General features: G+C 34.8%; 1 long non-coding RNA gene across 3 annotated transcripts; it reads left to right on the top strand.

Annotated features, from left to right (window-relative positions):
• The first annotated feature begins 10,868 nt into the window (after positions 1-10,868).
• LOC143237737 (uncharacterized) lies at positions 10,869-22,167 on the top strand. Of its 3 annotated transcripts, none has more exons than XR_013020227.1 (2): positions 10,869-11,123; positions 18,744-22,167. It is a non-coding gene; the product is annotated as an uncharacterized LOC143237737 (long non-coding RNA). The 3 variants fall into 3 exon arrangements; XR_013020220.1 differs by having other exon boundaries at positions 10,869-11,127; XR_013020219.1 differs by lacking the exon at positions 10,869-11,123 and adding an exon at positions 14,415-15,567.
• Positions 22,168-22,856: the final 689 nt, after the last annotated feature.

Raw genomic sequence — 22,856 nt, 5'->3', positions numbered from 1 at the left:
GGTTTCCAAACACTGGCTCAGAAGTAGGGCAAGCCGGAGTGTATTACAGTTCACATGATGTAAGAGGCCGTTTGAGAAAGGTTGATCTGCGAATAAAATTTTCCTTTTCACGATATCAGACAATGGTCTACATACGAGCGTGTTGTCCTCCAACATTGAATATGAATTATCTGCGTTCGTCACTAAGTGGTTAACCAATAGTATTTAGTGAATCTGTAGATTTACGTTTCAAAGATTTAGTTGTCATATTTCTTTCTTCACGTGTAATGTTTTCGGTACACGTTTAATTAACAGACATTTCCACTCATGCATAAAATGTACTGACAGCCATTTTAGCCTTAGGTGCGACTGAGCATGCGTGAATAAGTGGCACCTGGTAGGTATACATGATGGAAAATTGTTAAAATATTTTTTGAGTATCCCAATTCTCGGATTAAGTTTAACCATATTTGTTGTTTCGGTTCTTAGATATAAACATTGCTTAACGAATTCCAGCTAATGAATTTTGTTCTCTCTCTATTTTTGTTTGATACAGTTAGAAGTTGTACAAAATATCAAATTAACAGTCCAGTACTGAACTTGATCCATTACAGATGTGGAATAATAATCTTAATGTATTCAATATCTGCTGCTGTATGTAAACCTACCAATATATTTTCATGACTCTTATTAGTGCACCTAAGAGTTTCTTATCACGGTGCCTTCTGTACACTATCTATCCTCAGTGGGATAGTGGTATGTTTCCATAATTACAACGCCAGAAACTCGGTTTTGATACCCGTGATGGTAAGAGCAAAGATAACCCATTTGAAATTGAAAACAAAAGACTCATCACAAAACACAGCTGTTCCCAGCCCCTTAGTTACACTTCTGGTTTTACCATAGCTGATTCTGGTTTTAAAGTTGTACATGATGTTATATTTCCAAATTGAGTATCTTGATTGTCATTATTAACACACAATTTAAGATCTCTGCTTGTTAAATAAATGTTAATCATGCCGTCTCTAATTTTGTATGTAGTAACGTGAAAATTATGTGTATGTTTGTTTGTGATGTTCGTTTCGAACTATAGCCATCGGTATTTAATTGTCCTTTGTTTTAATGTTATTTTATGTAATTTGAATTATTACTTCATAACAATTTTCAAATTTTCCGACTGTGTGACGATTAATTAGGTTTAGGTTATTATTGTAATGAATATACAAATGTTTAATTTGTTAGGCTAATTACAGTTCTCAAATCATTCTTGTAACTCATATAGAAGAGCTTCATTTGATGGTCTGATTACAGTAGTTGGATCGTTTTTGTAACAAATATACAAGAGTTTAGTTTGTTAGTCTAATAAAAATTATTAGAACAAATATAGAACTTTAATTATTTCGCTTCATTACAATTATTAGATAATTGTTGTTATGAATATAAAGGTGTTTGATTTGAGAGCCTTATTACGATTATTATGTTACTCATATTCTTGATATGAAATTTTTGTATTTTAAAACAAAAACGTAATATGATAAAATATTAATTGATAACTTTTAAAATCAGTTATATATCTCACATATTTAATTTTAATGCATTTAATTTCATTTTCAGATTTGGTACACAAAAGACAGAAATGAATAGCAAAAACACCAAAACGTTCAAGATCGAAGACGATTCAAGAAACACGTACAGAAAGATCCCTTTACATACAGTTGAGGGTTTACCTTTTCCAGTATCATTTTTTACTCCTGAAAACGTACGATCAGCAATCTCCTATAAAGCTAGACCAGAAGACATTTTTATTGTTACTTATCCCAAATGCGGAACCACCTGGATGCAGTACATTGTATGGGAAATAATCAATGAAGGGGGCTCCTCTGCCTTCTTTTCGTGACATGAATATGAAATACACTCCTTTCTTGGAACTCACAGGAGTAGAAGTGGTAGAAACCATGAAACCACCAAGACTTTTGAAAGTTCATCTTCCTTACCATCTCACACCGCATCATCCCGATGCTAAGTATATTTTGGTGGCTCGTAATCCCTTCGATTGTTGTGTGTCTTTTTACCATCACACGAAGAAGATAAAGAACCACTATCATTTCGAAGATGGGACTTTCAATGACTTTTTCGAATGCTTCATTCGAGGGGAGGTTCATTATGGAGACTTTTTTGATCATCTTCTTTCCTGGTGGCCACATCGTCAGGTCCCTAATGTCTTTTTCACTACTTACGAAGAAATGAAGTTGAATCCAGAGAACAGCGTGATGAATGTAGCCAAATTTTTGGGAAACAATTACTGGGAGAAACTCAGAGATGATAGAGATCTATTAGATAAGATATTAGAAAACACCGGTTTCAACAACATGAAGGAAAAACTACATTACAATATTGATCACGATGGTGATAGTGACCAGAAAGTTGACTTTTTTCGTAAAGGACAAGTTGGAGATTGGAAAGAGAATTTTTCAGACGAGCAGTATCGTAGACTAAAGAAATACATGATGCAGAAAACAGAAGGAACTGATATTCCACAGTTGTGGAAAGATCTCTGACTTGAGATTATTAACTGATGTTTAAAGCAATGAAAAATTCATTATAATAATGCTTTTCTATATATAGTTATAAACTGAAAGACGGGAATAATTAACACGGTGTTTGAGGCGTTGTCTCACTTTAAAGTTTTTCATATGTATCTATATTCAGAAGAATATATAGTGATTTGGTTTGAACTGGTTCAAACATCATATATTATTTTTACAGGTTTCATACATTATTTTATAAAAATGTTCAAATTACATAGATATATAAACTTAAAAATGTATATTGAAATAAACATTCTTTAACATTTATATTATACTACGTACACGTATGTAAGCTGTTACGTATTCTAATGCTGAATAACGGGAAATTTTTATCTCAATTGAGAAGTTAAATAAATGTTAATGTGTCAAATTTATGATATTTGCCAACAAGATTGATACACAGTTTTCTTTTTAACACGTATTTTAATGTACAAAAGATATAATGTATAATAGCAGTTACTACAAATATACTCTTCAAAAAAAGAAACGCAAAAGGCAAAATTTGAGACAAATTGTTAACAAGTTTATTCCCGGTAGTTCTGTATGACATGTGTGACACTTTGCACATTCACTGCTGAACATCCAAAGTCTGCAAAGGCGAAGTCCACGCTCACTAGTTGAATTTTAACGTCACTCAACGTCAATAACGAGTATGCCCCCCGTGAGCATCAATAACTGCTTGGCATCTCCTGCCCATGGAAGCGATGAGATGACGAATTACATCCTGTGGAATGGCTGTCCACTCAGCCTGCAAAGCTGCTGCAAGCTGAGGTAGAGTCTGCGGTTGAGGTTGTCGCCGTCGCAGACGTCGGTCCAACTCGTGTCAAAGATGTTCGATGGGGTTTTAATCTGGTGATCTGGAGGGCCAGGGAAGAACGTTGATGTTGTGGTGTCTCAAGAAGACAGTGGTGAGTCGGGCTGTGTGAGGACGGGCGTTGTCATGTTGAAAAACGTCGTTAACGTTCACCATGATGGGTTGCACATGGGGCCTAAGAATCTCGTCAACGTATCGTTGAGCCGTAAGATTCCCTCGAATGTGCAAAAGGTCTGTTCTGGCATTGTAGGCGATGGCAGCCCACATCATGACGCTGCCACCACCAAATCTGTCAACTTTCTGCACACAGTTTGCTTCAAAACGTTCACCTCGGCGACGGTAAACACGTGTCCTTCCATTCTGACTACGAAGCATAAAACGTGATTAATCACTGAACCAAACATGCCTCCATCGTCGATGAGGCCATACCCGATGTGCCCGAGTCCACTGCGGCCGTGCTTGACGATGTTGCTGGGTGAGGATGACGCCTCTGCCTGGACGTCGAGGTCGGATTCCTGCATCTCGTAGACGGTTGCGTACGGTATGATATGAAATCCTTCGCAGCCCTGGTATGGTTGAGGCAGTAGACGTCGCAGTGGTGGTCCTACCCCGAAGGTGACGTTACCGGATGTAGCGATCTTGGGCGGGCGTGTTCACACGAGGTCTGCCAGATCGTGGACGGTCACGAGTTGATCCATGTTGTTGGTGACGATTCCATAGCCTTGTGATGGTGCTTGGGTGGACATTCACAGCTATGGCAACATCTGATCGAGATTCGCCTGCTTCCAATCGACCAATGGCGTTGTTGCGTTGTGCTTCAGTCAATCTTGGCGTAACTGTATTGCGTGTCAGTGGCTTAACACTGAGCTATGGAAACCGAGAACCCGTCACTTTTATAGGATTTTGCACATGTTGCACTTGCAGGAAATGCAGATCTCTCAAAGAAATTTATTGGACACGAATGCGTTTTGGCGAAAATCCGATGTTTTCCTCCGTTTTCAAAGTGCACGACTTTTATTGTCATTTTGGTCTGACAATCAGTGCCTTAACACGTGTAACATCACATACTCTGAGCTTGTAACGTTATTACATATATTTCTCTTTAAAATAAAAAAATATCCCTTTTGAGTTTCTTGTTTTGAAGAGTATAGTTATTTTTTAGATGGTTACAAGCGTTTTACTAACTTGCAATATTGAGTTTTATATCTGGCCTGGAACTGAATTATTTTTCTACGTTAACCGAGAGCAAAGCAGTTCTTTACATATGTAAAAACGGTTCGTTTGGGTTGAGAAAATATTTTACGTAGAGCAGCGAACAACGTTTCGACCTTCTTTGGTCATCGCATGTTCACAAAGAAAGAAAGAGGTAACTGACCGGAAGCTGACCACATGTTTGAAAGGGGTTGTGTAACTGAGTGTCGGAATGTAGAGGGCGGTGTTAGATGTTTGAATATATAATTTTACATTATTGTTATATTAATACAGGTATAAAGGCGTTCCTTTATATTGGTTTATTTTGGGTTTAAGTTGTTGTATAAGTAAGACTCTTTAATTTTGCGTTTGTTTATGTTTGTTTCTTTATTTAGTATTTGAGTGTTTTCTATGGTTATGTTGTGTTTATTTAACTTGCAGTGTTCTAAAACGTGTGAAGGTGACTTTTATCTTCTTTGAATCTGGTTTCCATTTTTCTACTTGTTTCTCAATATAGAAGTCGTGGCAGTTATCACATTGTATTTTATAAATAATGTTGGTGTGGTGTTTGTCAGTGTAGTTTTTACATAGTATAGACCCTCAGTTTTGTGCTTGGTTTTGAATAAATTTGGTATTAACTGGAATGTCATATTTTGTTACTAGTTTTTGCAAAATGTTGGTTATGTGTCTACTGATGTCGGGAATATATGGTATGCAGCTGTATATGGTTTCGTGATTTTTTGATTCGTGAGATATATTTACTTTTGTTGGTTGATTTTGCTTTCTGTTGATAGACCTGTACACTTCCTTTGACAGCTGGCTGAGCTTGAAGCATTCATAACTTTACATTGGTGACAGTATTTAATGTCCACGTAGAAATACTAATGTCCAAAGTAATTCACTAAAGTTGAACAGTTGGTAATGTTTGAAATCTATAAACGTTCCTGTTCAAACACTGTACTGTTCGGATTGATATGTGTTAATCACAATTGTAGTTTGCGAAGCCTATAGTACACTTACTGTAGCTAACTAATAACAGTTAGCTGCATTTAAACGTATTAATGAGACATTAGAACGTTCAACAATGTTTGAACACGCTAGCATCTACGTAACACAAATATTTTTTAATTTTTCTCTGAATTACAAATTTAGAGAACAGGCAGGACTTGCGTAATACACAGCGAACAATATACGTTACACGTATTGAACATACTGAAACAAACGAAGGCACAACAATGAATGTACAACAGTATATCTAACACAAAACTTGTACAAAAATATGCATATATTTGTACACTAATAAAGAAAATAGTTGTAAGAAAATAACTAATTTAAAAAATTGGGGAAAGGGGTAAATCAGAATTTGAACGAATTTGTTTATTGTTAAACGCAGAGATATTCAATAAGTTTTGTATGCTATACCCCTTACAGGTATCTAAACCTGGTGTTTAGCATTATAAACCTTTAGATTTAGTATTGAGCCACAGGGACTGGGAAGTAGAGGGGAGAAACCAGTGTGTTATTAGAATGGACTGATTATATTTAATACTGGGACAAACCTTCCGACCACCATGGGAACTGAAATGCTCACTTTAAGGCATACATTTAAGACATCATTCCTCGTGATTTTTTTATTTTTTTCTCCTCTTATTTATTATTTCTCCTTTTCTTGGTAAAAATATTCCGACACATCTGGATTAAGACATTAAAAGGCAACATGGGAATGAATTTTCTCGGGTTCCGAGTTCAATCATGTGTTTTACCTGTATAACAAGAGAACTGAGGTAAAATCTGGTAGACAGTGTATCTCCATCGCTGTGTATGGATGTTACTTCGACATATGCAAAAACACAAGACATATCTTTTTACCCAGAAATAATCTGTAACTTGGTGTTATTGTTTCTGTCTTTCATTATGGTGTTTATTTAGGCTCAATTTGTAGAACTATAATCATCATAGGTTTGTAAGTACTGGTTAACTGCTTTCAATCTCGATAGTTTTTATTTTATTAAAACACTTTTGTTTTCTTTCCATTTCTGTAGGGATCAAACCAATGTTTGACGGGATAAATATTAAAACTTACTACTGAGCCAGTGGTGACTTATTTTTAAGTAAGATGATTGTTGTTGTAATTTTTTTAAATGAATTTTCTGTCATTGCAGTCTGCCCTTTCTTAAAATGAAAATGTACTTCTTTGTTAACGTGAAGATGACCTAGAAAGGTCGAAACGTTGTTTTCTGCTTATCAATAAGTCTTAATATCCATATGAGCCGTTCTAAGTCTGTTCTTTCGTATTTTGTGAAAATAAATGGAAGTATAAATACTTTCACTTGACTGACATCGAAATCTAATATCACTTTTTAAGTCAGTGTCACATAAAATGACATGTTTATATATTAAATAGTCTTCAGAACATTAGTCTGATTACATATGGATTTGTTTTTTTAATCTTCATTAATTTTCTCTTCTGTATCGTATTTCTGTAGATTATTCTCAGTATGACAGTGACGTTTTATGCTACATTCCTAGATCGGTTATTTCAATGATTCTGTGCTTCCTTCAGTATTTGTGGGATCTACAATTAATTACAGTTGATTGATTTTACAGTGTTCTACAGTTATGGTTCGTAAACTCTGGGTTTCTTTGCAATTCAGAGAGAGAGAGAGAGAGACATGACCTTTGCTAAGCCTATTTTTTGTTGGAGTTTTTGTTTTGTCTAAAGGACGCTTGACTTTCTTTAATAAAAATTACCATAAAGCAGCCTGGAAGGAAAACAAATTAAATATGGAACCTATAACATGTGATACAACATTAAAAATACAATAACAAAAAATCTGCTGTTAGGGAGAATAAGAAACCAAGGATGTTCCTGATACATCCAGGCCCAGTAAAATCGGGTCTAAAAAACGTCGATACAGCAAAAGATGTCCAGTAACGTTATTTTGTTGTTATGAGTTGCTTGTAATTCGAGGTTTTAGAAATGCCTGGTTATAGCTTTGTTCATTTGTCTTTAACTTAATTGTTACGGTTATATATGTTGTACTATATATGAGGGCTGTTCAAAAAATAGGAGGACTGACGTCATAAAACAAAATGTACTTTATTTAGAAGTTACAGGTCTGGGACCCCTTCAAAGTACTCTCCTCTCCAACGCACACACTTATCCCAACGGTGTTTCAACTTGTTGAAACAGTCCTGGTACGCTTCTTTTGTAATGTCCTCCAGCTCCTTCGTCGCATTTGCCTTAATCTCGGGAATCGTCTCAAATCGTCTTCGTTTCAAGGGTCTTTTGAGTTTGAGGAACAAGAAAAAATCGCAAGGAGCAAGGTCAGGTGAGTAGGGGGTGAGGAAGAACAGTGATCGAGTGTTTGGCCAAAAACTCACGAGTTCTGAGGCACAAATTTCGCAGCAACGCGGTGCATCTTCAATTTTTCGGTCAAAATCTCGTAACAAAATCCAACTGATATCCCAAACTCTTCAGCAAGCTTCCTGACAGCCAGACGTCGATGGGCCCGCACCAGGGTGTTGATTTTGTCGACGTGTGGGTCGTCAGTTGACGTGGAAGGACGTCCAGGACGCTCATCATCTTCAATGGACTGTCGACCATCCTTAAAACGTTCATGCCACTTGAAACATGCCACACGCTTCATAGCAACATCACCGTAAGCCGCGTTAAGCATAGCAAAAGTTTCAGTCGCAGATTTTCCAAGTTTAACACAAAATTTCACAGTGAGTCGTTGCTCCTTCAGGTCATTCATTCTGAAATCCGCCAAACGAAAAAATCGCACTTCACCTAAATCCGCGTAGCTAATACACAAATGAAGATATCTGCAATCGGGAAATGGCGTCGTAATCAGCTGATCTGTGCAAACCTAGCGACACCAAGCGGATTCCCCTGGAACCAACTGGAACCGCGCAATTCAAACAGTCCGCGTATTTTTTGAACAGACCTCGTATAATTCCAGTCACATTATAATGCCCCCACAGATGAAAGGGCGAACCGGGATTCGAACCCGTGACCTTCGGATTACGAGTCGAACGAAATTACACACCAAGAAAAAACAAAAGACTGGAGCACTCATCAACTGGTAAAACATATCACTGTAACAGAAGTCGTAACTGCTATTAACAACACAAAAAACAAAGCCCCTGGAGAAGATGGTATTCAAGCTATCCTCCTAAAACAAGGCACTCAGAGATTATATGAACACCTAACAGCGTTATTTAATCTCTCACTATCAGCTGGATATATCCCCGTTTCTTGGAAGGAAGCAATAATATTAATGTTCCAGAAAGAAGGAAAGCCAGCGAATAAACCAAACAACTACCGCCCGATTAGCTTAACCAGTTGTATTGGCAAAGTATTAGAGAGGATAATTAGTAATCGTCTGTCAGTTTACTTAGAGGAAAATTCAAAATTACCAGAAATTCAAAACGGATTTCGAAAAAACCGCCAAACTACAGACCACCTGATTCGACTTACAGAATCAATTACCGACAGCTTCAACAAAAAAGAATGCACTGTAGCTTGCTTTCTCGACATTGAGAAAGCATTTGACACAGTGTGGCATAACGGCTTACGACATAGATTGCTTGAAATGGCATTACCCCAGGAAACTATTTGCTGGCTGTCCAACTTCCTGGATAACAGAATGTGTAAAGTAAATGTAAATGGGGCCCACTCAGGGTCCTTTTCACCCGAAGCAGGAGTCCCGCAGGGAGGGGTTGTTAGCCCTATATTATTTATCATGTACGTGAGTAATATGCCTCTGTCGGACCTAAATTTAGGTTATGCATCACAGTTCGCTGACGATGTAGCAGTCTGGAAAAGTGCCCCCACTCCGTCAATAGCAGCAACGAACCTACAACCAATCCTAAATAACATCGAAGAATACTGCCAGAAATACAGAATCAAAATTAATATTCCAAAAACCCAAGTCATAGTATTCAGCAGACTGAATAAGCTGAAAAAAGATCCACCAAAACTGTATATGAATGTATCACTTTTACTGACTGCTACTTCTGCTAAATTTCTAGGTCTAACCTATGACTCAAAATTAACGTGGCTACCACATATTAAAAATGTACTGATACGAATCTGGAAAAAGAGCAAACTATGCAAGAAGTCTTTCAGGTAAAATCCAAGGAACATCACCAGACAACATACTTAAAATCTACAAAACGTACATTAGACCAACAATAGAATATGCATCACCTGCCTGGATTAACATAGCACCCACACATGTACAGAAACTTCAACGTATACAAAATTCTGTACTAACTTCAGCATACAAAGTACCACGTAGCACCTCAACCACATTCATGCACAAGTATGCAAACATAGATACAATAGCTGAAAGACTCTTGCATAATTCTCTAAAATATTTCAATAAGAATTGGCATAAAAATGACTTAATGTGTGATCTCGACAGATATCACGTACATGAGGTAAATGGTCCTAAATACCTCTCCCCTTTTAACATATATTTAAGAAATGTAACACAAGCTGGCCACTATGCACTAGACACTTAGTCCTTGTTTCTTTTTATTTGTATAATTATTATTTTCTTTTTTTAATCATTATTATTTTTTTTTATTTTTTTTTATTATTATTCAAGTATTGAATAATAATAATTATTATTACTTTCTTTCTGTGTGAGTGTTTGTGTTACTACAAGTAGTAGTAGCATTCTCTCAATCGAGAAAAAGGAGAAAAATACAAAAAATGTATATATATATATGAAAATACAAAAAAAAAAAATGAAAAAAAAAAAAAAACTTCTTGTTCGTCCATCCATGGACTGTGCCCTGAAATGGACCTGAGTATGATGTTATACTTTTACTCTGGCCCAAAGCTTTAAAAAAAAAACCAAAAAAAACCCTAAAGACAGACGCTATAATCGTTCGGGAGGGAGGAAGAGGTCAAATGTACCTGACCCTCCTGGGTATTTAACAACATCAATACCCAAATACTCACACAGTCAAACTTGGAACAGACCTCGTAATCTTAGGTCGTTTGCTTGCTATACATCTTACCTGTAGAGTACAGAAAAGAATGTTTGGTAATAGAAATATTTAAATGTTTTTTTAGTAATTTTATACCTTTGTTCTGTTAGTACAATATTTGACCTTTAAAAGAAATTACTTTTAAATAAATATTAATGTCTTAGAGAAAGTGAATTCACCAAAGTTATTATGTATTTCTTAGTATATATTGGGTTGGGTTGATAAGATTCGTTTTGTTTTATGATGGTTTTTAAGATTTGTTTCATTGTGTATCCGCAAGGTGGCCAATACTTTGTGTATTTATTGAGTGCTAGTGGAGGAGACGTGTTCGTTGTGTGGCATTATAATATTTTAATTGTGTTTATTGGACAGGATTTAATATTATAATTATACATAGTTTCTTATACAAATAACAGAATATCTGGTTGTGTTTCATACAAGACAAGAAAATGGTTGATATCTCGGGGAGTGGAAGTGACGGACCTATTGAACATGGATTTAGTAACTGGGTGTTTGTTTTTCCTACCATTATCACAGCTACTTTAGTAGGTAGGTTTACGTTATTTGAAGATTAGTGTTGACATATAACACAAAATTTATAGGGTTAGTTGTAAATTAAGATGATATAGTTAAGTTTTGAAAAACCCTCAATATTCCAAAATCTTAATTTAAACAAAGTAAAATGACATGATTTTAATTCACAGTATTTTATAACATTTAGAATAACATTGTTGTTAATATAGAAATGAAAACAGTTATTTGAACTCAAGTTTATAAAATTATGTTTTAGTTAAAAAAATTGTTGTGATATAAGGATTGTTTATTCAACTTCAAAGCATTGATTAGTTTCTTTGAGTGTGATGGGCTAAATTAGCCCATTGTGCTTATTAAGTTATTTGGATTTTGTTCCTTTCAAGTTTCTAACTTTGATATCCCTAGATTTCATAAGCTTAACTTGTTACAAATATTGAACTACACTTAAAAAATGTGTACTTATGTAGCTTATAATCTGCTGTTCTTAACTCTGGCTTTATTATTAGTTAGAAACAAGTTTTATTACTTGATGAGGAGAAACTCACTTGAAATAAAAAATGTATCTCGGAACAGCTGGTATGGGTATTATGCTTTTATCAATAAAAGTGTTTATGTTCATACCAGATGTTCTGAGACACAAGTTTTAATACTGTTTAACTTGTAGAATGCTATGTATGTTAGGCCTATCAAATTATTAATATTTCTTCTAAACCTCTATACATTAAGGCCTAACAAGCAGTTTAGCACTAACTGAAGAAAGGTTTGTATGTGGACTGTAGCAACTTGTATAAACATTAGTGGTTTTTAAAAACATTTCTATTTCTACAGATGTCACTGTGGGGAAACTTTAGTGTATTATAAAAATAAAACATAATTCATCATTGAGTCACACATAAAAACACCAGTAACTACATTATGTAACCAATAGGTATATAGAACATGGAACTTTAATCATAATTAGAGACTAATATGCTACTATAATTTGAGGTTTTTCAAAGTTTCAACAAATACACCATAAAATTTGAAGACCACTCTTTGTATTTAAATATATATGTAAAAACGGCTCATTTGGGTTCGGAAAATATTTTACTTAGAGGAGCGAACAAAGTTTTGACCTTCGGTCATCGTCAGGTTCACTATTTAGCACCAGTTTGACAATATCTATTAAGGATGTTTGTAATAGTATTTAATACTATATAATTTTTTCAGAGTACCGTGGCTCTACTCTGAGCCTCATGATTATACCATCCTTATGTAAGATGATGGATCAGTTTCTTGATGTAGCTGGATTGTTACTATTATCAGTAGGTTTCTAAGTTGAAAAGCTGCTCTGAAAACTTACTGTTGCAAATGAACATACTTATCGGTCAGAACAGTTTAAACAGTATAGAAGTAAAATAGAAAGACCAACATTAATAAGCAGTCCTCGCATTGCCTCCATCCATGTAATTTCATAAGAGTATTAGAATGATAATGGTATTCAAGGCAGAGAAAGAGGGTGTGAAGTGGAACTTGTATGATTATGAGGAAGTTGTATTGAGACATACTAAATTGTAGCTCTATAATACATAGGAGAGACAGTTTTCCTGTATGTCTGCTTATTCACAACAACACAAACTTTACAGATAAGTTTTGAGCAAGTGAACTCTATTTCTTGACATGATATGTGCATCTCTGTGGTTTATGTGAATTAGAACTATTACTAACAATTTGTTGTAATATTTACATATGCAGACAGTGTCTTCAGGTTCAGAGCTTCACACTACGTATGTTGCAAATTGTCTGTCCCTACAAAACTTGCAAGAAAAGCACAATCCTGAATCTCTGTGTTCCAGTCTGTTTTCACAAGGTGTCTTCATATAGTTTTATCTTGATTGGTTTTAACAAAAACAAATTAAAGGTCTAAATCTTTAATTTTGTAAATTTGTTTTACACTTGTTAACTTGCAAGGAAAGCCTACATTTCATATTTTTCTGCTACAGTTTGTTGGATTTATCATAAAATGTCTTTGAACAAAATCTCATTTTGATTGGTTGAAAGATAAGTAAACTTCAATGTATTTTTATTGTTTGACTTTTGACCTCCTAATGTCATAATATGGTATAAAATGGTATTTTTATTGTTTGACTTTTGACCTCCTAATATCATAATATGGTATAAAATGGTATTTTTATTGTTTGACTTTTGACCTCCTAATGTCATAATATGGTATAAAATGGTATTTTTATTGTTTGACTTTTGACTTCCTAATGTCATAATATGGTATAAAATGGTATTTTTATTGTTTGACTCTTGACCTCCTAATGTCATAATATGGTATAAAATGGTATTTTTATTGTTTGACTTTTGACCTCCTAATGCCATAATATGGTATAAAATGGTATTTTTATTGTTTGACTTTTGACCTCCTAATGCCATAATATGGTATAAAATGGTATTTTTATTGTTTGACTTTTGACCTCCTAATGCCATAATATGGTATAAAATGGTATTTTTATTGTTTGACTTTTGACCTCCTAATGCCATAATATGGTATAAAATGGTATTTTTATTGTTTGACTTTTGACTTCCTAATGTCATAATATGGTATAAAATGGTAGTTTCTGGCATATTAGAACCAGATATATCTTTTCCCCAGTTGTAATTGTTAGAAAAAACAAAAAATACATCTCTGACACAATGGAAGGAGACAACAATTTGGATATTGATCACTACAAGTTTAGTTTACTGCTATAGATTCTTTTTTTTTTTTTTTCATGGCTGAAAAGGGAATTCTGTTCTCTATTCTATAATCCAGAATGTGACTCTTCATGTAAATATATATAACATTTCTACTGATTAGAAAACTACTGTTACACAATTGGACAAATGGTGACTGGACAAAATTCATCCTACCTAAGATAATTTTAACTCTCATTGCATAGTTATATAAAAGTTAATCCTTACGTTATACACGTATTGTATGTTAATATAATAAGGAATCCATAATGAAAATAGGGTTTGAGCTACCTCTTTCAAGGTACACAAAGTGAAGTTTATTACTTTTTGTCTTTTTAATACGAAATATTCTAAATTGTTGTACTTTAAGAACTTCAATATTGTTAACTTACGAGGCTGATTATAGTTTATTTGACACAATGTTTAAAACAGAAATCTTTAATAGCCCTTTGTGTATCTGCCCCTATAAACAGTTAAGATCAAATTATTTTTTTATTTAAATTAATTTCTTCTCTACAGAAGCCCCCACCACCATAGGCACAGCGGTATGTTTGTGGATTCACATCGCAAGAAACTGGGTTTTGATACCCGTGACGGACAGAGCACATATAGCCCATTCTGTAGCTTTGTGATTAAGTTCAAACAAACAAATCTTTACAGGAATGTATATTGAGTTATAGCTACTTATGTTTTATCCTGTTTCCAGTCGCATTTTGTTGTGGGGGGGAACAGGAAAAAATGGAGAAGTTACCGAAATGTCAAATTTTATAATTCATTGGTTAGTTGTCTGTTTCAATGAAGAAACTATATGCACATCGTATGTCACTGGATTCAGTGTGAAAAACCATCATCAAAGTATGTAGATATCCCTGTGCATATAAATTGGTTCTTACCAACTTTTGTATGGTAATCATTGATTTGGTATCGCTTTTCATCCTTCAAGCCTAGCTTAGCCTGGTGGTGAGGGCGTTCGACTCGTAATATGTGGGTTGTAGGGATCGAAACCAGATACTAAACATGCTCGCTTTTTCAGCCTTCAGAGCTATCGTAACTTGATGTTCAATTAGTAACTTAGTAGTCCGAGAGATGGCGGTAGGGACAGCGAACCAGTCGATTTCCCTTTGGTTTGCTACACTTTAAAATTCGGGACAGTGACATATAATGATATTTTAACTAAAGCGTATTTATCGCTTACAAAAATTACATTTGTAAAAGAGAGAAAATACCAAATTTATATAATATTTTAACTGTATAATTCACGTTTGAGCTGTAAGTGGAAATAAAACTTTAACATTAGTGAAGTAAGTTTGTGAAACAACGCCACAAGATATTCCGTGAAATTATGACCGAGTTTTATCTAATCGTAACAATGTAGGTAAAGTAACTGAAAACCTGGTATTAGGCAGACGTAATCAGTTTTAAAAAAACAAAAAACTGCTGCGTGTTCCAGGTGTCAACGTTCCCGTTCAGGGTCTGCTCGTAGCCACGTGGAACTTGTCTTGCTACGAAGTTCTAGTCTGTTTCATGGAAATTGTAGTGCAGCACGTGGTGGTTTGAGGTGTATTTCTTAACGTTCCGTAATGGCAGAGATTTTGAACTTGTTGAGTGTATTTAATGCGGACAGTGATGAGTTGCCCGATGCTACAGTCAATATAACAGATAGTTCGATACCCCCCACCCCAAAGTTGAAACTCACCGGTCTCTTCCTTTTGTTGTTACTGCCTGTGGGAGTCATAGGTAAGTGACCATATGGAACAGTAGGGTCCACAGTTCTAGAATAAACAGGACACAGAAATTGTTCAGCCGTAAACAGTAATTATGGCTTTATTTTTAATGTAAAAATAACTTTTTAAGTGTCAACCAAATATTGATTTAAGAATAACGTTAAATCTAATGTTTACTAAACCACTGCTAAACCTTTAAATATATATTAAAACTAATGTTTACTAAACCACTGCTAAACCTTTAAATATATATTAAATGTAATGTTTACTAAACCACTGCTAAACCTTTAAATATATATTAAATCTAATGTTTACTATATCACTTCTAAACCTTTAAATATATATTAAATGTAATGTTTACTAAACCACTGCTAAATCTTAAAATATATATTAAATCTAATGTTTACTAAGCCACTGCTAAACCTTTAAGTAGACGTTAAATGTAATGTTTACTAAACCACTGCTAAACCTTTAAATATATATTAAATGTAATGTTTACCAAACCACTGCTAAACCTTTAAATATATATTAAATGTAATGTTTACCAAACCACTGCTAAACCTTTAAATATATATTCAAGAACGAATAACTTTTAATATAGATCTGGAATTTTTTGTTTTTATCGGGTAATGAAAGAACTACTTTCTAGTGCTCTTGTATACAATAGCGTGTGTGTAATGTGGTGTTATAATATACGTACGTGTGTATGTTAAATCGTGAACGTTTGTTAACAAAGAGAGCATTACGGTAGGTCATTTTATCTGCACTTGCGGTTGGTTTTAATGTGGACTATTTTTTACCAAGTTATCACAGTTAACTAGAATGAAGGCCGCCCGTGCTGACGAGTTTGTTAAGCCTCACCTGCGTACCTTTAGTATAGGCTTCTTAACCTATTTTGTCTCGTACAACTAAACTTTACTCCAGTTCCAGGCCACCATTTCTACAAGTCATGGAGTTTACTTTTCGTGAGTTGTCAAGTATCAAACTGTAGACTGTTGTTAAAAATAGACACTTACAGTCTGTATTTCATTAAGTGTTATCACTGATCGAACCTGTTCTTTTGAGCACGTACAGCTCGGAGGTTTATGTTACCGCCCTCTTATCTTTGTGTAACTTAATCTGGAACTTTTTTCTTAGGTTGTCTAAAGAAAATTAGGATGAATTCAATAAAAAATAACATCTTAGGATCATGCTCTAATTGTGAAGTAAGCCTACAACGATATAACCGCTTTTGAAATGCGTGATATATGGGAGTGGTGTTTAGGGTGCTCAAATGGCAAATCGTGGATCACGGCATTGAAACCCGACGCAGAACATGCTCGCCATTTTACTTTTATTGGCGTTATAATGTTTCGGTCAATTCAACTGTTTTTTGGTAAAGAGTAGCCCAAGAATTGGCGGTGGGTGCTGCTAGCCGGTTTCTTGTGTATGATCGACAGTTCAGATAACCTTTTGTAGTTTTGGTGTATATGTTCACTTCAAGAAAAATGATAAAGAACCAGAAAGTTGACCCACAATATTTTTCTAAGCATTATATATGTCTTGCGGCCAGTCTTCATTGGTAGAATGTTAACACACGTGTGATATTAAAATACGCGCCAAATACAATAATGTTAGATAAATTCAGTGTTAATTTTATGTATACATTTTGTGACAAAAGGTTTGAGTTTGCACAGTCACTGGTCCAGCGTAACTTTGATAGTTGGTGTGGCGCACTTGAAACCCGAGGACACATGGTTCGCATCCCGTTTTTGCAAAATCGAGCTCTACATTTCGAGGCCGCGGGTGAGCTACTTAAGTGACGACCAGCTTCAGTAGTTGATCAGAGTTGACGATTGGTGCTGTTGATTAGCTAACTTCCTTCTATAACTTGATAATTAGGGATTGCTATTGTAGATGGCTCTGTGTATTTTTGTGCGAACTTCCACAAAGTATTTGGTGTTTTTCCGTAATTTCCAATAGCCGTTAGCTAATTTATACCATTAGAACTTGTACCCAGTGTTATGCATTAATACAGGATATGTCCTCAGTCAAAAGTGAGGTAGTGTTCTTGGATGGCAGGGCAAAGAACAAGAAATCGCAGTTTTTGTTTAGTGTTCCTTGCATTGTTGTGAAGTTTTGAATGCGCTGTACCCCAAATGTACTATCTATATGATGACAAAGTACTTCAGTTATGAGTTGTCAAAGAGTTCAGGGTCTCGGGTTCGAGACCTTGATGTTCTGATCTGACAGAAGCCTTCTTCCACAGCTTTCATCAGCATCATCTTTGGACTTGATAGATGGATTTGTTTCAACAAGCACTATAAAAAAGAGTACATCGTGATCTCAGCTGCGCGTGTTGCTAGTCGAACAATGATGGTGGATGGTGACATGGTGAAGATAAGAAAATTTCCAGTTACGGCCATTGTGGACTGGAGCTATCTGCTGAAGATCTGCTTGAAGAACAGATGCAATGGAGGACAAAGAAGATAAAGGAAAGGGTTACTAAGTAAGGATTTCTGGTGGTCAATCATAACCTGGCCAGTTCTTGTCCCATTTGGAAAGTGTAAGTCGTACTCTTCGTATCTTATCGTGTGCCACATCATTTAAGTTTCACCAAACTCGGAAGTTTTGAGTCTGATTCCTGCCACTGAAGCAACTGTTTAAGAGAAAATGTCCTGTATGAATGTTGTCTCTTGGACAAGTCATCATCCAAGTATACAAGACTGGGCTGTTGTTCTGAACATTGAAGTTTCATTGACCTTTTTAGTGCAGAAACCTGACTTTGGAGCATCCATATACTCAGAACTGGTGTACTAAGTTTACCACTACATATAAGATAATACTTGAGGTTATTTTAAGACATTGTAATTTTTTTATGAAAATGACGAAGTTGCGAAAAAATGTTGACTTTAAAAGAACTTTTATGAAAGAAACACAGTTGTCATAAAGTCGGAAAACTTAGAAACTGTTGGGTAAAATGTGTCTGTTCTCTTTAAAATATTCCAAACGTACACGTGTTTCCAGGTTGTTTTGCTAGTATCAATAGATTCTGTATTTGGAGAAACCGGAAGATGGACATTTGTGCTGGTGAATATAATACTTCGTAAGAATATCTAATACCTATAATATATACATACTTGCTTTCAGGTGTTTTTTTTTTGTTTTTTTTTCAATAATAAATTAACATGTTTTGATTATTTTGCACAGGTTTTTTTGCTTACAAGCTAGTCAGCAACATGCGAGAAAAGGAACGACTGAAAGAAGACAAGAAAAAATTAAAACTTCAAAGAAAAGAGAAAGAAACAAAGAAGAAAGTACGATAAATATAATTTGTATCAAAAGTTTACTTATATTTCAACCGTAAGGTGGCGCCGACGACTTTATTTCTTACGGGTGACAAAGAAGCCTTTCACATGATCGTTTATAGTAACTCTCCGTACATTCATAAATTTGATCATTGGTGCTGGTAATTATTCGTACCACTTACCTTCAGTTACATAGAATAGCGATGCATTTATTTACCGGAAGAAAACTCCTTGTACCACTTACCTTCAGTTACATAGAATAGCGATGCATTTATTTACCGGAAGAAAACTCCTTGTACCACTTACCTTCAGTTACATAGAATAGCGATGCATTTATTTACCGGAAGAAAACTCCTTGTACCACTTACCTTCAGTTACATAGAATAGCGATGCATTTATTTACCGGAAGAAAACTCCTTGTACCACTTACCATCAGTTACATAGAATAGCGATGCATTTATTTACCGGAAGAAAACTCCTTGTACCACTTACCTTCAGTTACATAGAATAGCGATGCATTTATTTACCGGAAGAAAACTCCTTGTACCACTTACCTTCAGTTACATAGAATAGCGATGCATTTATTTACCGGAAGAAAACTCCTTGTACCACTTACCATCAGTTACATAGAATAGCGATGCATTTATTTACCGGAAGAAAACTCCTTGTACCACTTACCATCAGTTACATAGAATAGCGATGCATTTATTTACCGGAAGAAAACTCCTTGTACCACTTACCTTCAGTTACATAGAATAGCGATGCATTTATTTACCGGAAGAAAACTCCTTGTACCACTTACCTTCAGTTACGTAGAATAGCGATGCATTTTTTTACCGGAAGAAAACTCCTTGTACCACTTACCATCAGTTACATAGAATAGCGATGCATTTATTTACCGGAAGAAAACTCCTTGTACCACTTACCATCAGTTACATAGAATAGCGATGCATTTATTTACCGGAAGAAAACTCCTTGTACCACTTACCTTCAGTTACATAGAATAGCGATGCATTTATTTACCGGAAGAAAACTCCTTGTACCACTTACCTTCAGTTACATAGAATAGCGATGCATTTATTTACCGGAAGAAAACTCCTTGTACCACTTACCTTCAGTTACATAGAATAGCGATGCATTTATTTACCGGAAGAAAACTCCTTGTACCACTTACCTTCAGTTACATAGAATAGCGATGCATTTATTTACCGGAAGAAAACTCCTTGTACCACTTACCTTCAGTTACGTAGAATAGCGATGCATTTATTTACCGGAAGAAAACTCCTTGTACCACTTACCATCAGTTACATAGAATAGCGATGCATTTATTTACCGGAAGAAAACTCCTTGTACCACTTACCTTCAGTTACATAGAATAGCGATGCATTTATTTACCGGAAGAAAACTCCTTGTACCACTTACCATCAGTTACATAGAATAGCGATGCATTTATTTACCGGAAGAAAACTCCTTGTACCACTTACCATCAGTTACATAGAATAGCGATGCATTTATTTACCGGAAGAAAACTCCTTGTACCACTTACCTTCAGTTACATAGAATACCGATGCATTTATTTACCGGAAGAAAACTCCTTGTACCACTTACCTTCAGTTACGTAGAATAGCGATGCATTTATTTACCGGAAGAAAACTCCTTGTACCACTTACCTTCAGTTACGTAGAATAGCGATGCATTTATTTACCGGAAGAAAACTCCTTGGGAAATAGCCTTATTTTTAATTGAATATATAAACATTCCATTTAGAGATTTAATGTATATTTTAATTTCGTTTTTTGTGTTACTGAAATGGCTTGATATTTTAGGCTCTCGAGTGTTCAGTTGCATGTTTGAAACGTGTCACAGAAATGTAACATTAAAACTGCAAATTTACCAGAGTTTAGAATGATTTTATCTTCTGTTCGAAAGTGCAAGATAGTTGTATATTTACAATTTTTCAGAGACAATAGTCGACAAGTTTGTAAAACATTTAAACTAATTTATATTGTCTGATTCAGATTTTATGCAAAATGATCAAATTCGAAGCGTTTTACTAAATATTATAATTGCAAGTAATGTTTTTCATGATTTAAAGTTAGGACTAAGAATCGGTGTGAACTAAATATGAAATTTATTCCATGTTTTCTTCGTAATGTATTTAAACCCATTAAATTGGGTCTACTTTCTTTAACTCCATTTCTACTGGCATGAGTCTTGTTTGGTAACTAAAATAATTTCGTTTAGCAAATAATGACATTATTTTTTATTATGTTTACCACCTGGTGGTCGTAAACATTAAACTCCATATTGTGTGACCTTTCTCATGTTTTGGGTCTCGGGCTGTATGAAACGTAGAAACGACTCTCACTTGTAAACGTAGTTCTGGAATATTTAGCTCTGTATAACAATAAACGTGGTCATCTTGTTGGTATAATCAATCCTGTAATTTTGTACGCAATTAAGAGGGTTTTCTCTTATTTTTTTGGGATGTATCAGTTTTTAATAACAGTTACGTAACTGATTTTACATCTGATTGTAACTAGGCCATCACTGCCCTGATTGTGTTGAGTTTGATTAGCAGTGTAATTCTTTCACTGTATTTTGCAGTAAAATCTCACTTAATTTTAACTGTTTTAAATATATTTAATTTAGTATTTGTACATACTTTATAAGAATTCAGTGTATAAGATAACTGCGGTATTTAAGTTTCATAAAAGCGACAGACTATTTCGATAACAATTAGGCCTAACTTTCTGTGTTACCATGCAACAAAATAAAAACACACACTTAATTAACATTAACAAACACTTGGACATAAATTAGTGAAAATATATTTTTCCAATCGTTGTCCGTACTTCGTTGTTGTTAATGTGAAACAACGTTCAGAGATAAGAGTAAGCCTAAAATATTAAGGTTGTTTAAGATCCAATTGAGAGTTCGAAGAAAGTTATGTAACTCATTCATCTGGATTCAGGTCCAGTCAAACACACACAATACACGGTGTTTCTATTATTATTTCTCTGGTTTTGTGTGGCTTATTTTTCTTTATAGAGCCGACTTTTAGATGAAAATAGAAATAATTATCTGACTATCAAAAGTCTACATGCAACTGTTTCTAAATATTTATAAAATGTCTTTGTTAAAAAAAATGTTTCAGGCAGAGTTTACTCAATAAAGATTTCTCGATTTTTTGTGAAGAAAATTTGAGATGGTTTTATTTCAAATCATCATCTAAAGTTTGAAATATGCTTATTTGAAATATTGTTTGTAGATTTTGTGACGTGAAAATGTCACCTTCAAATTTAGTAATACACAATTTCAAGAACTTCAATAGTTACTGTGTTTTAGTTTTGTAACATTACGATTTTTTAAGCTTTGTATTTTTAATCACTGAGACAGCTTCACGCACCAAGACTAAATAAAATGAGTGTACTTCTCCGAAGCAGGCAAAATTAAGCTCGATTCTTAAGCTTCTGTTGGTGGTTTATATCTCGTGGTATTTATCAGCAGTCTTACATCGCAAACACATTCGTTAGAAATCTGTATCTAAAATCAGTGACTGTAAGTATCAGACTTGACGTAATTGTATTCGACAGTTTCTTAAAGAAGGAAAAAAATATGTTGCATCTAGTGTTTTGAACTATAAATTAAAAAGTTTAGATTTATTTTGGAGTGACTTCTCAACCTCTAGTGTGCAGTCTTAGATCTCTGTGTGATTGGAGAGTTTAAACTGACCTCGTATACTAAATGGATTAAAAAAAAGCAACAAGGATGAGTGGCGTGCTTTGGACGTAACAACCTTGTGATAGAACATTTTAAAATAAAAACAATTACGCTGCAGGACTGTTGTGAGTGTGCAAAGTCGTCAGATAGAACGCGACCAAATATGAAGGCGTGGATTGCGAGTCCTCAGTGGGGACCAAAATCGTGTTAATGTAACGTCCTCAACTTATGTATGTATACTAAGAGAATTCGTCTTGTACTAAACGTTAACCCTATTTCAAAACCATCGAGT

This window comes from Tachypleus tridentatus, chromosome 2 (assembly GCF_004210375.1).
Source record: "Tachypleus tridentatus isolate NWPU-2018 chromosome 2, ASM421037v1, whole genome shotgun sequence".
Taxonomy (NCBI): Eukaryota; Metazoa; Arthropoda; class Merostomata; order Xiphosura; family Limulidae; genus Tachypleus; species Tachypleus tridentatus.
The sequence above is the reverse complement of the archived record's forward strand: the minus strand, read 5'-3'. Positions and strand labels throughout refer to the sequence as shown.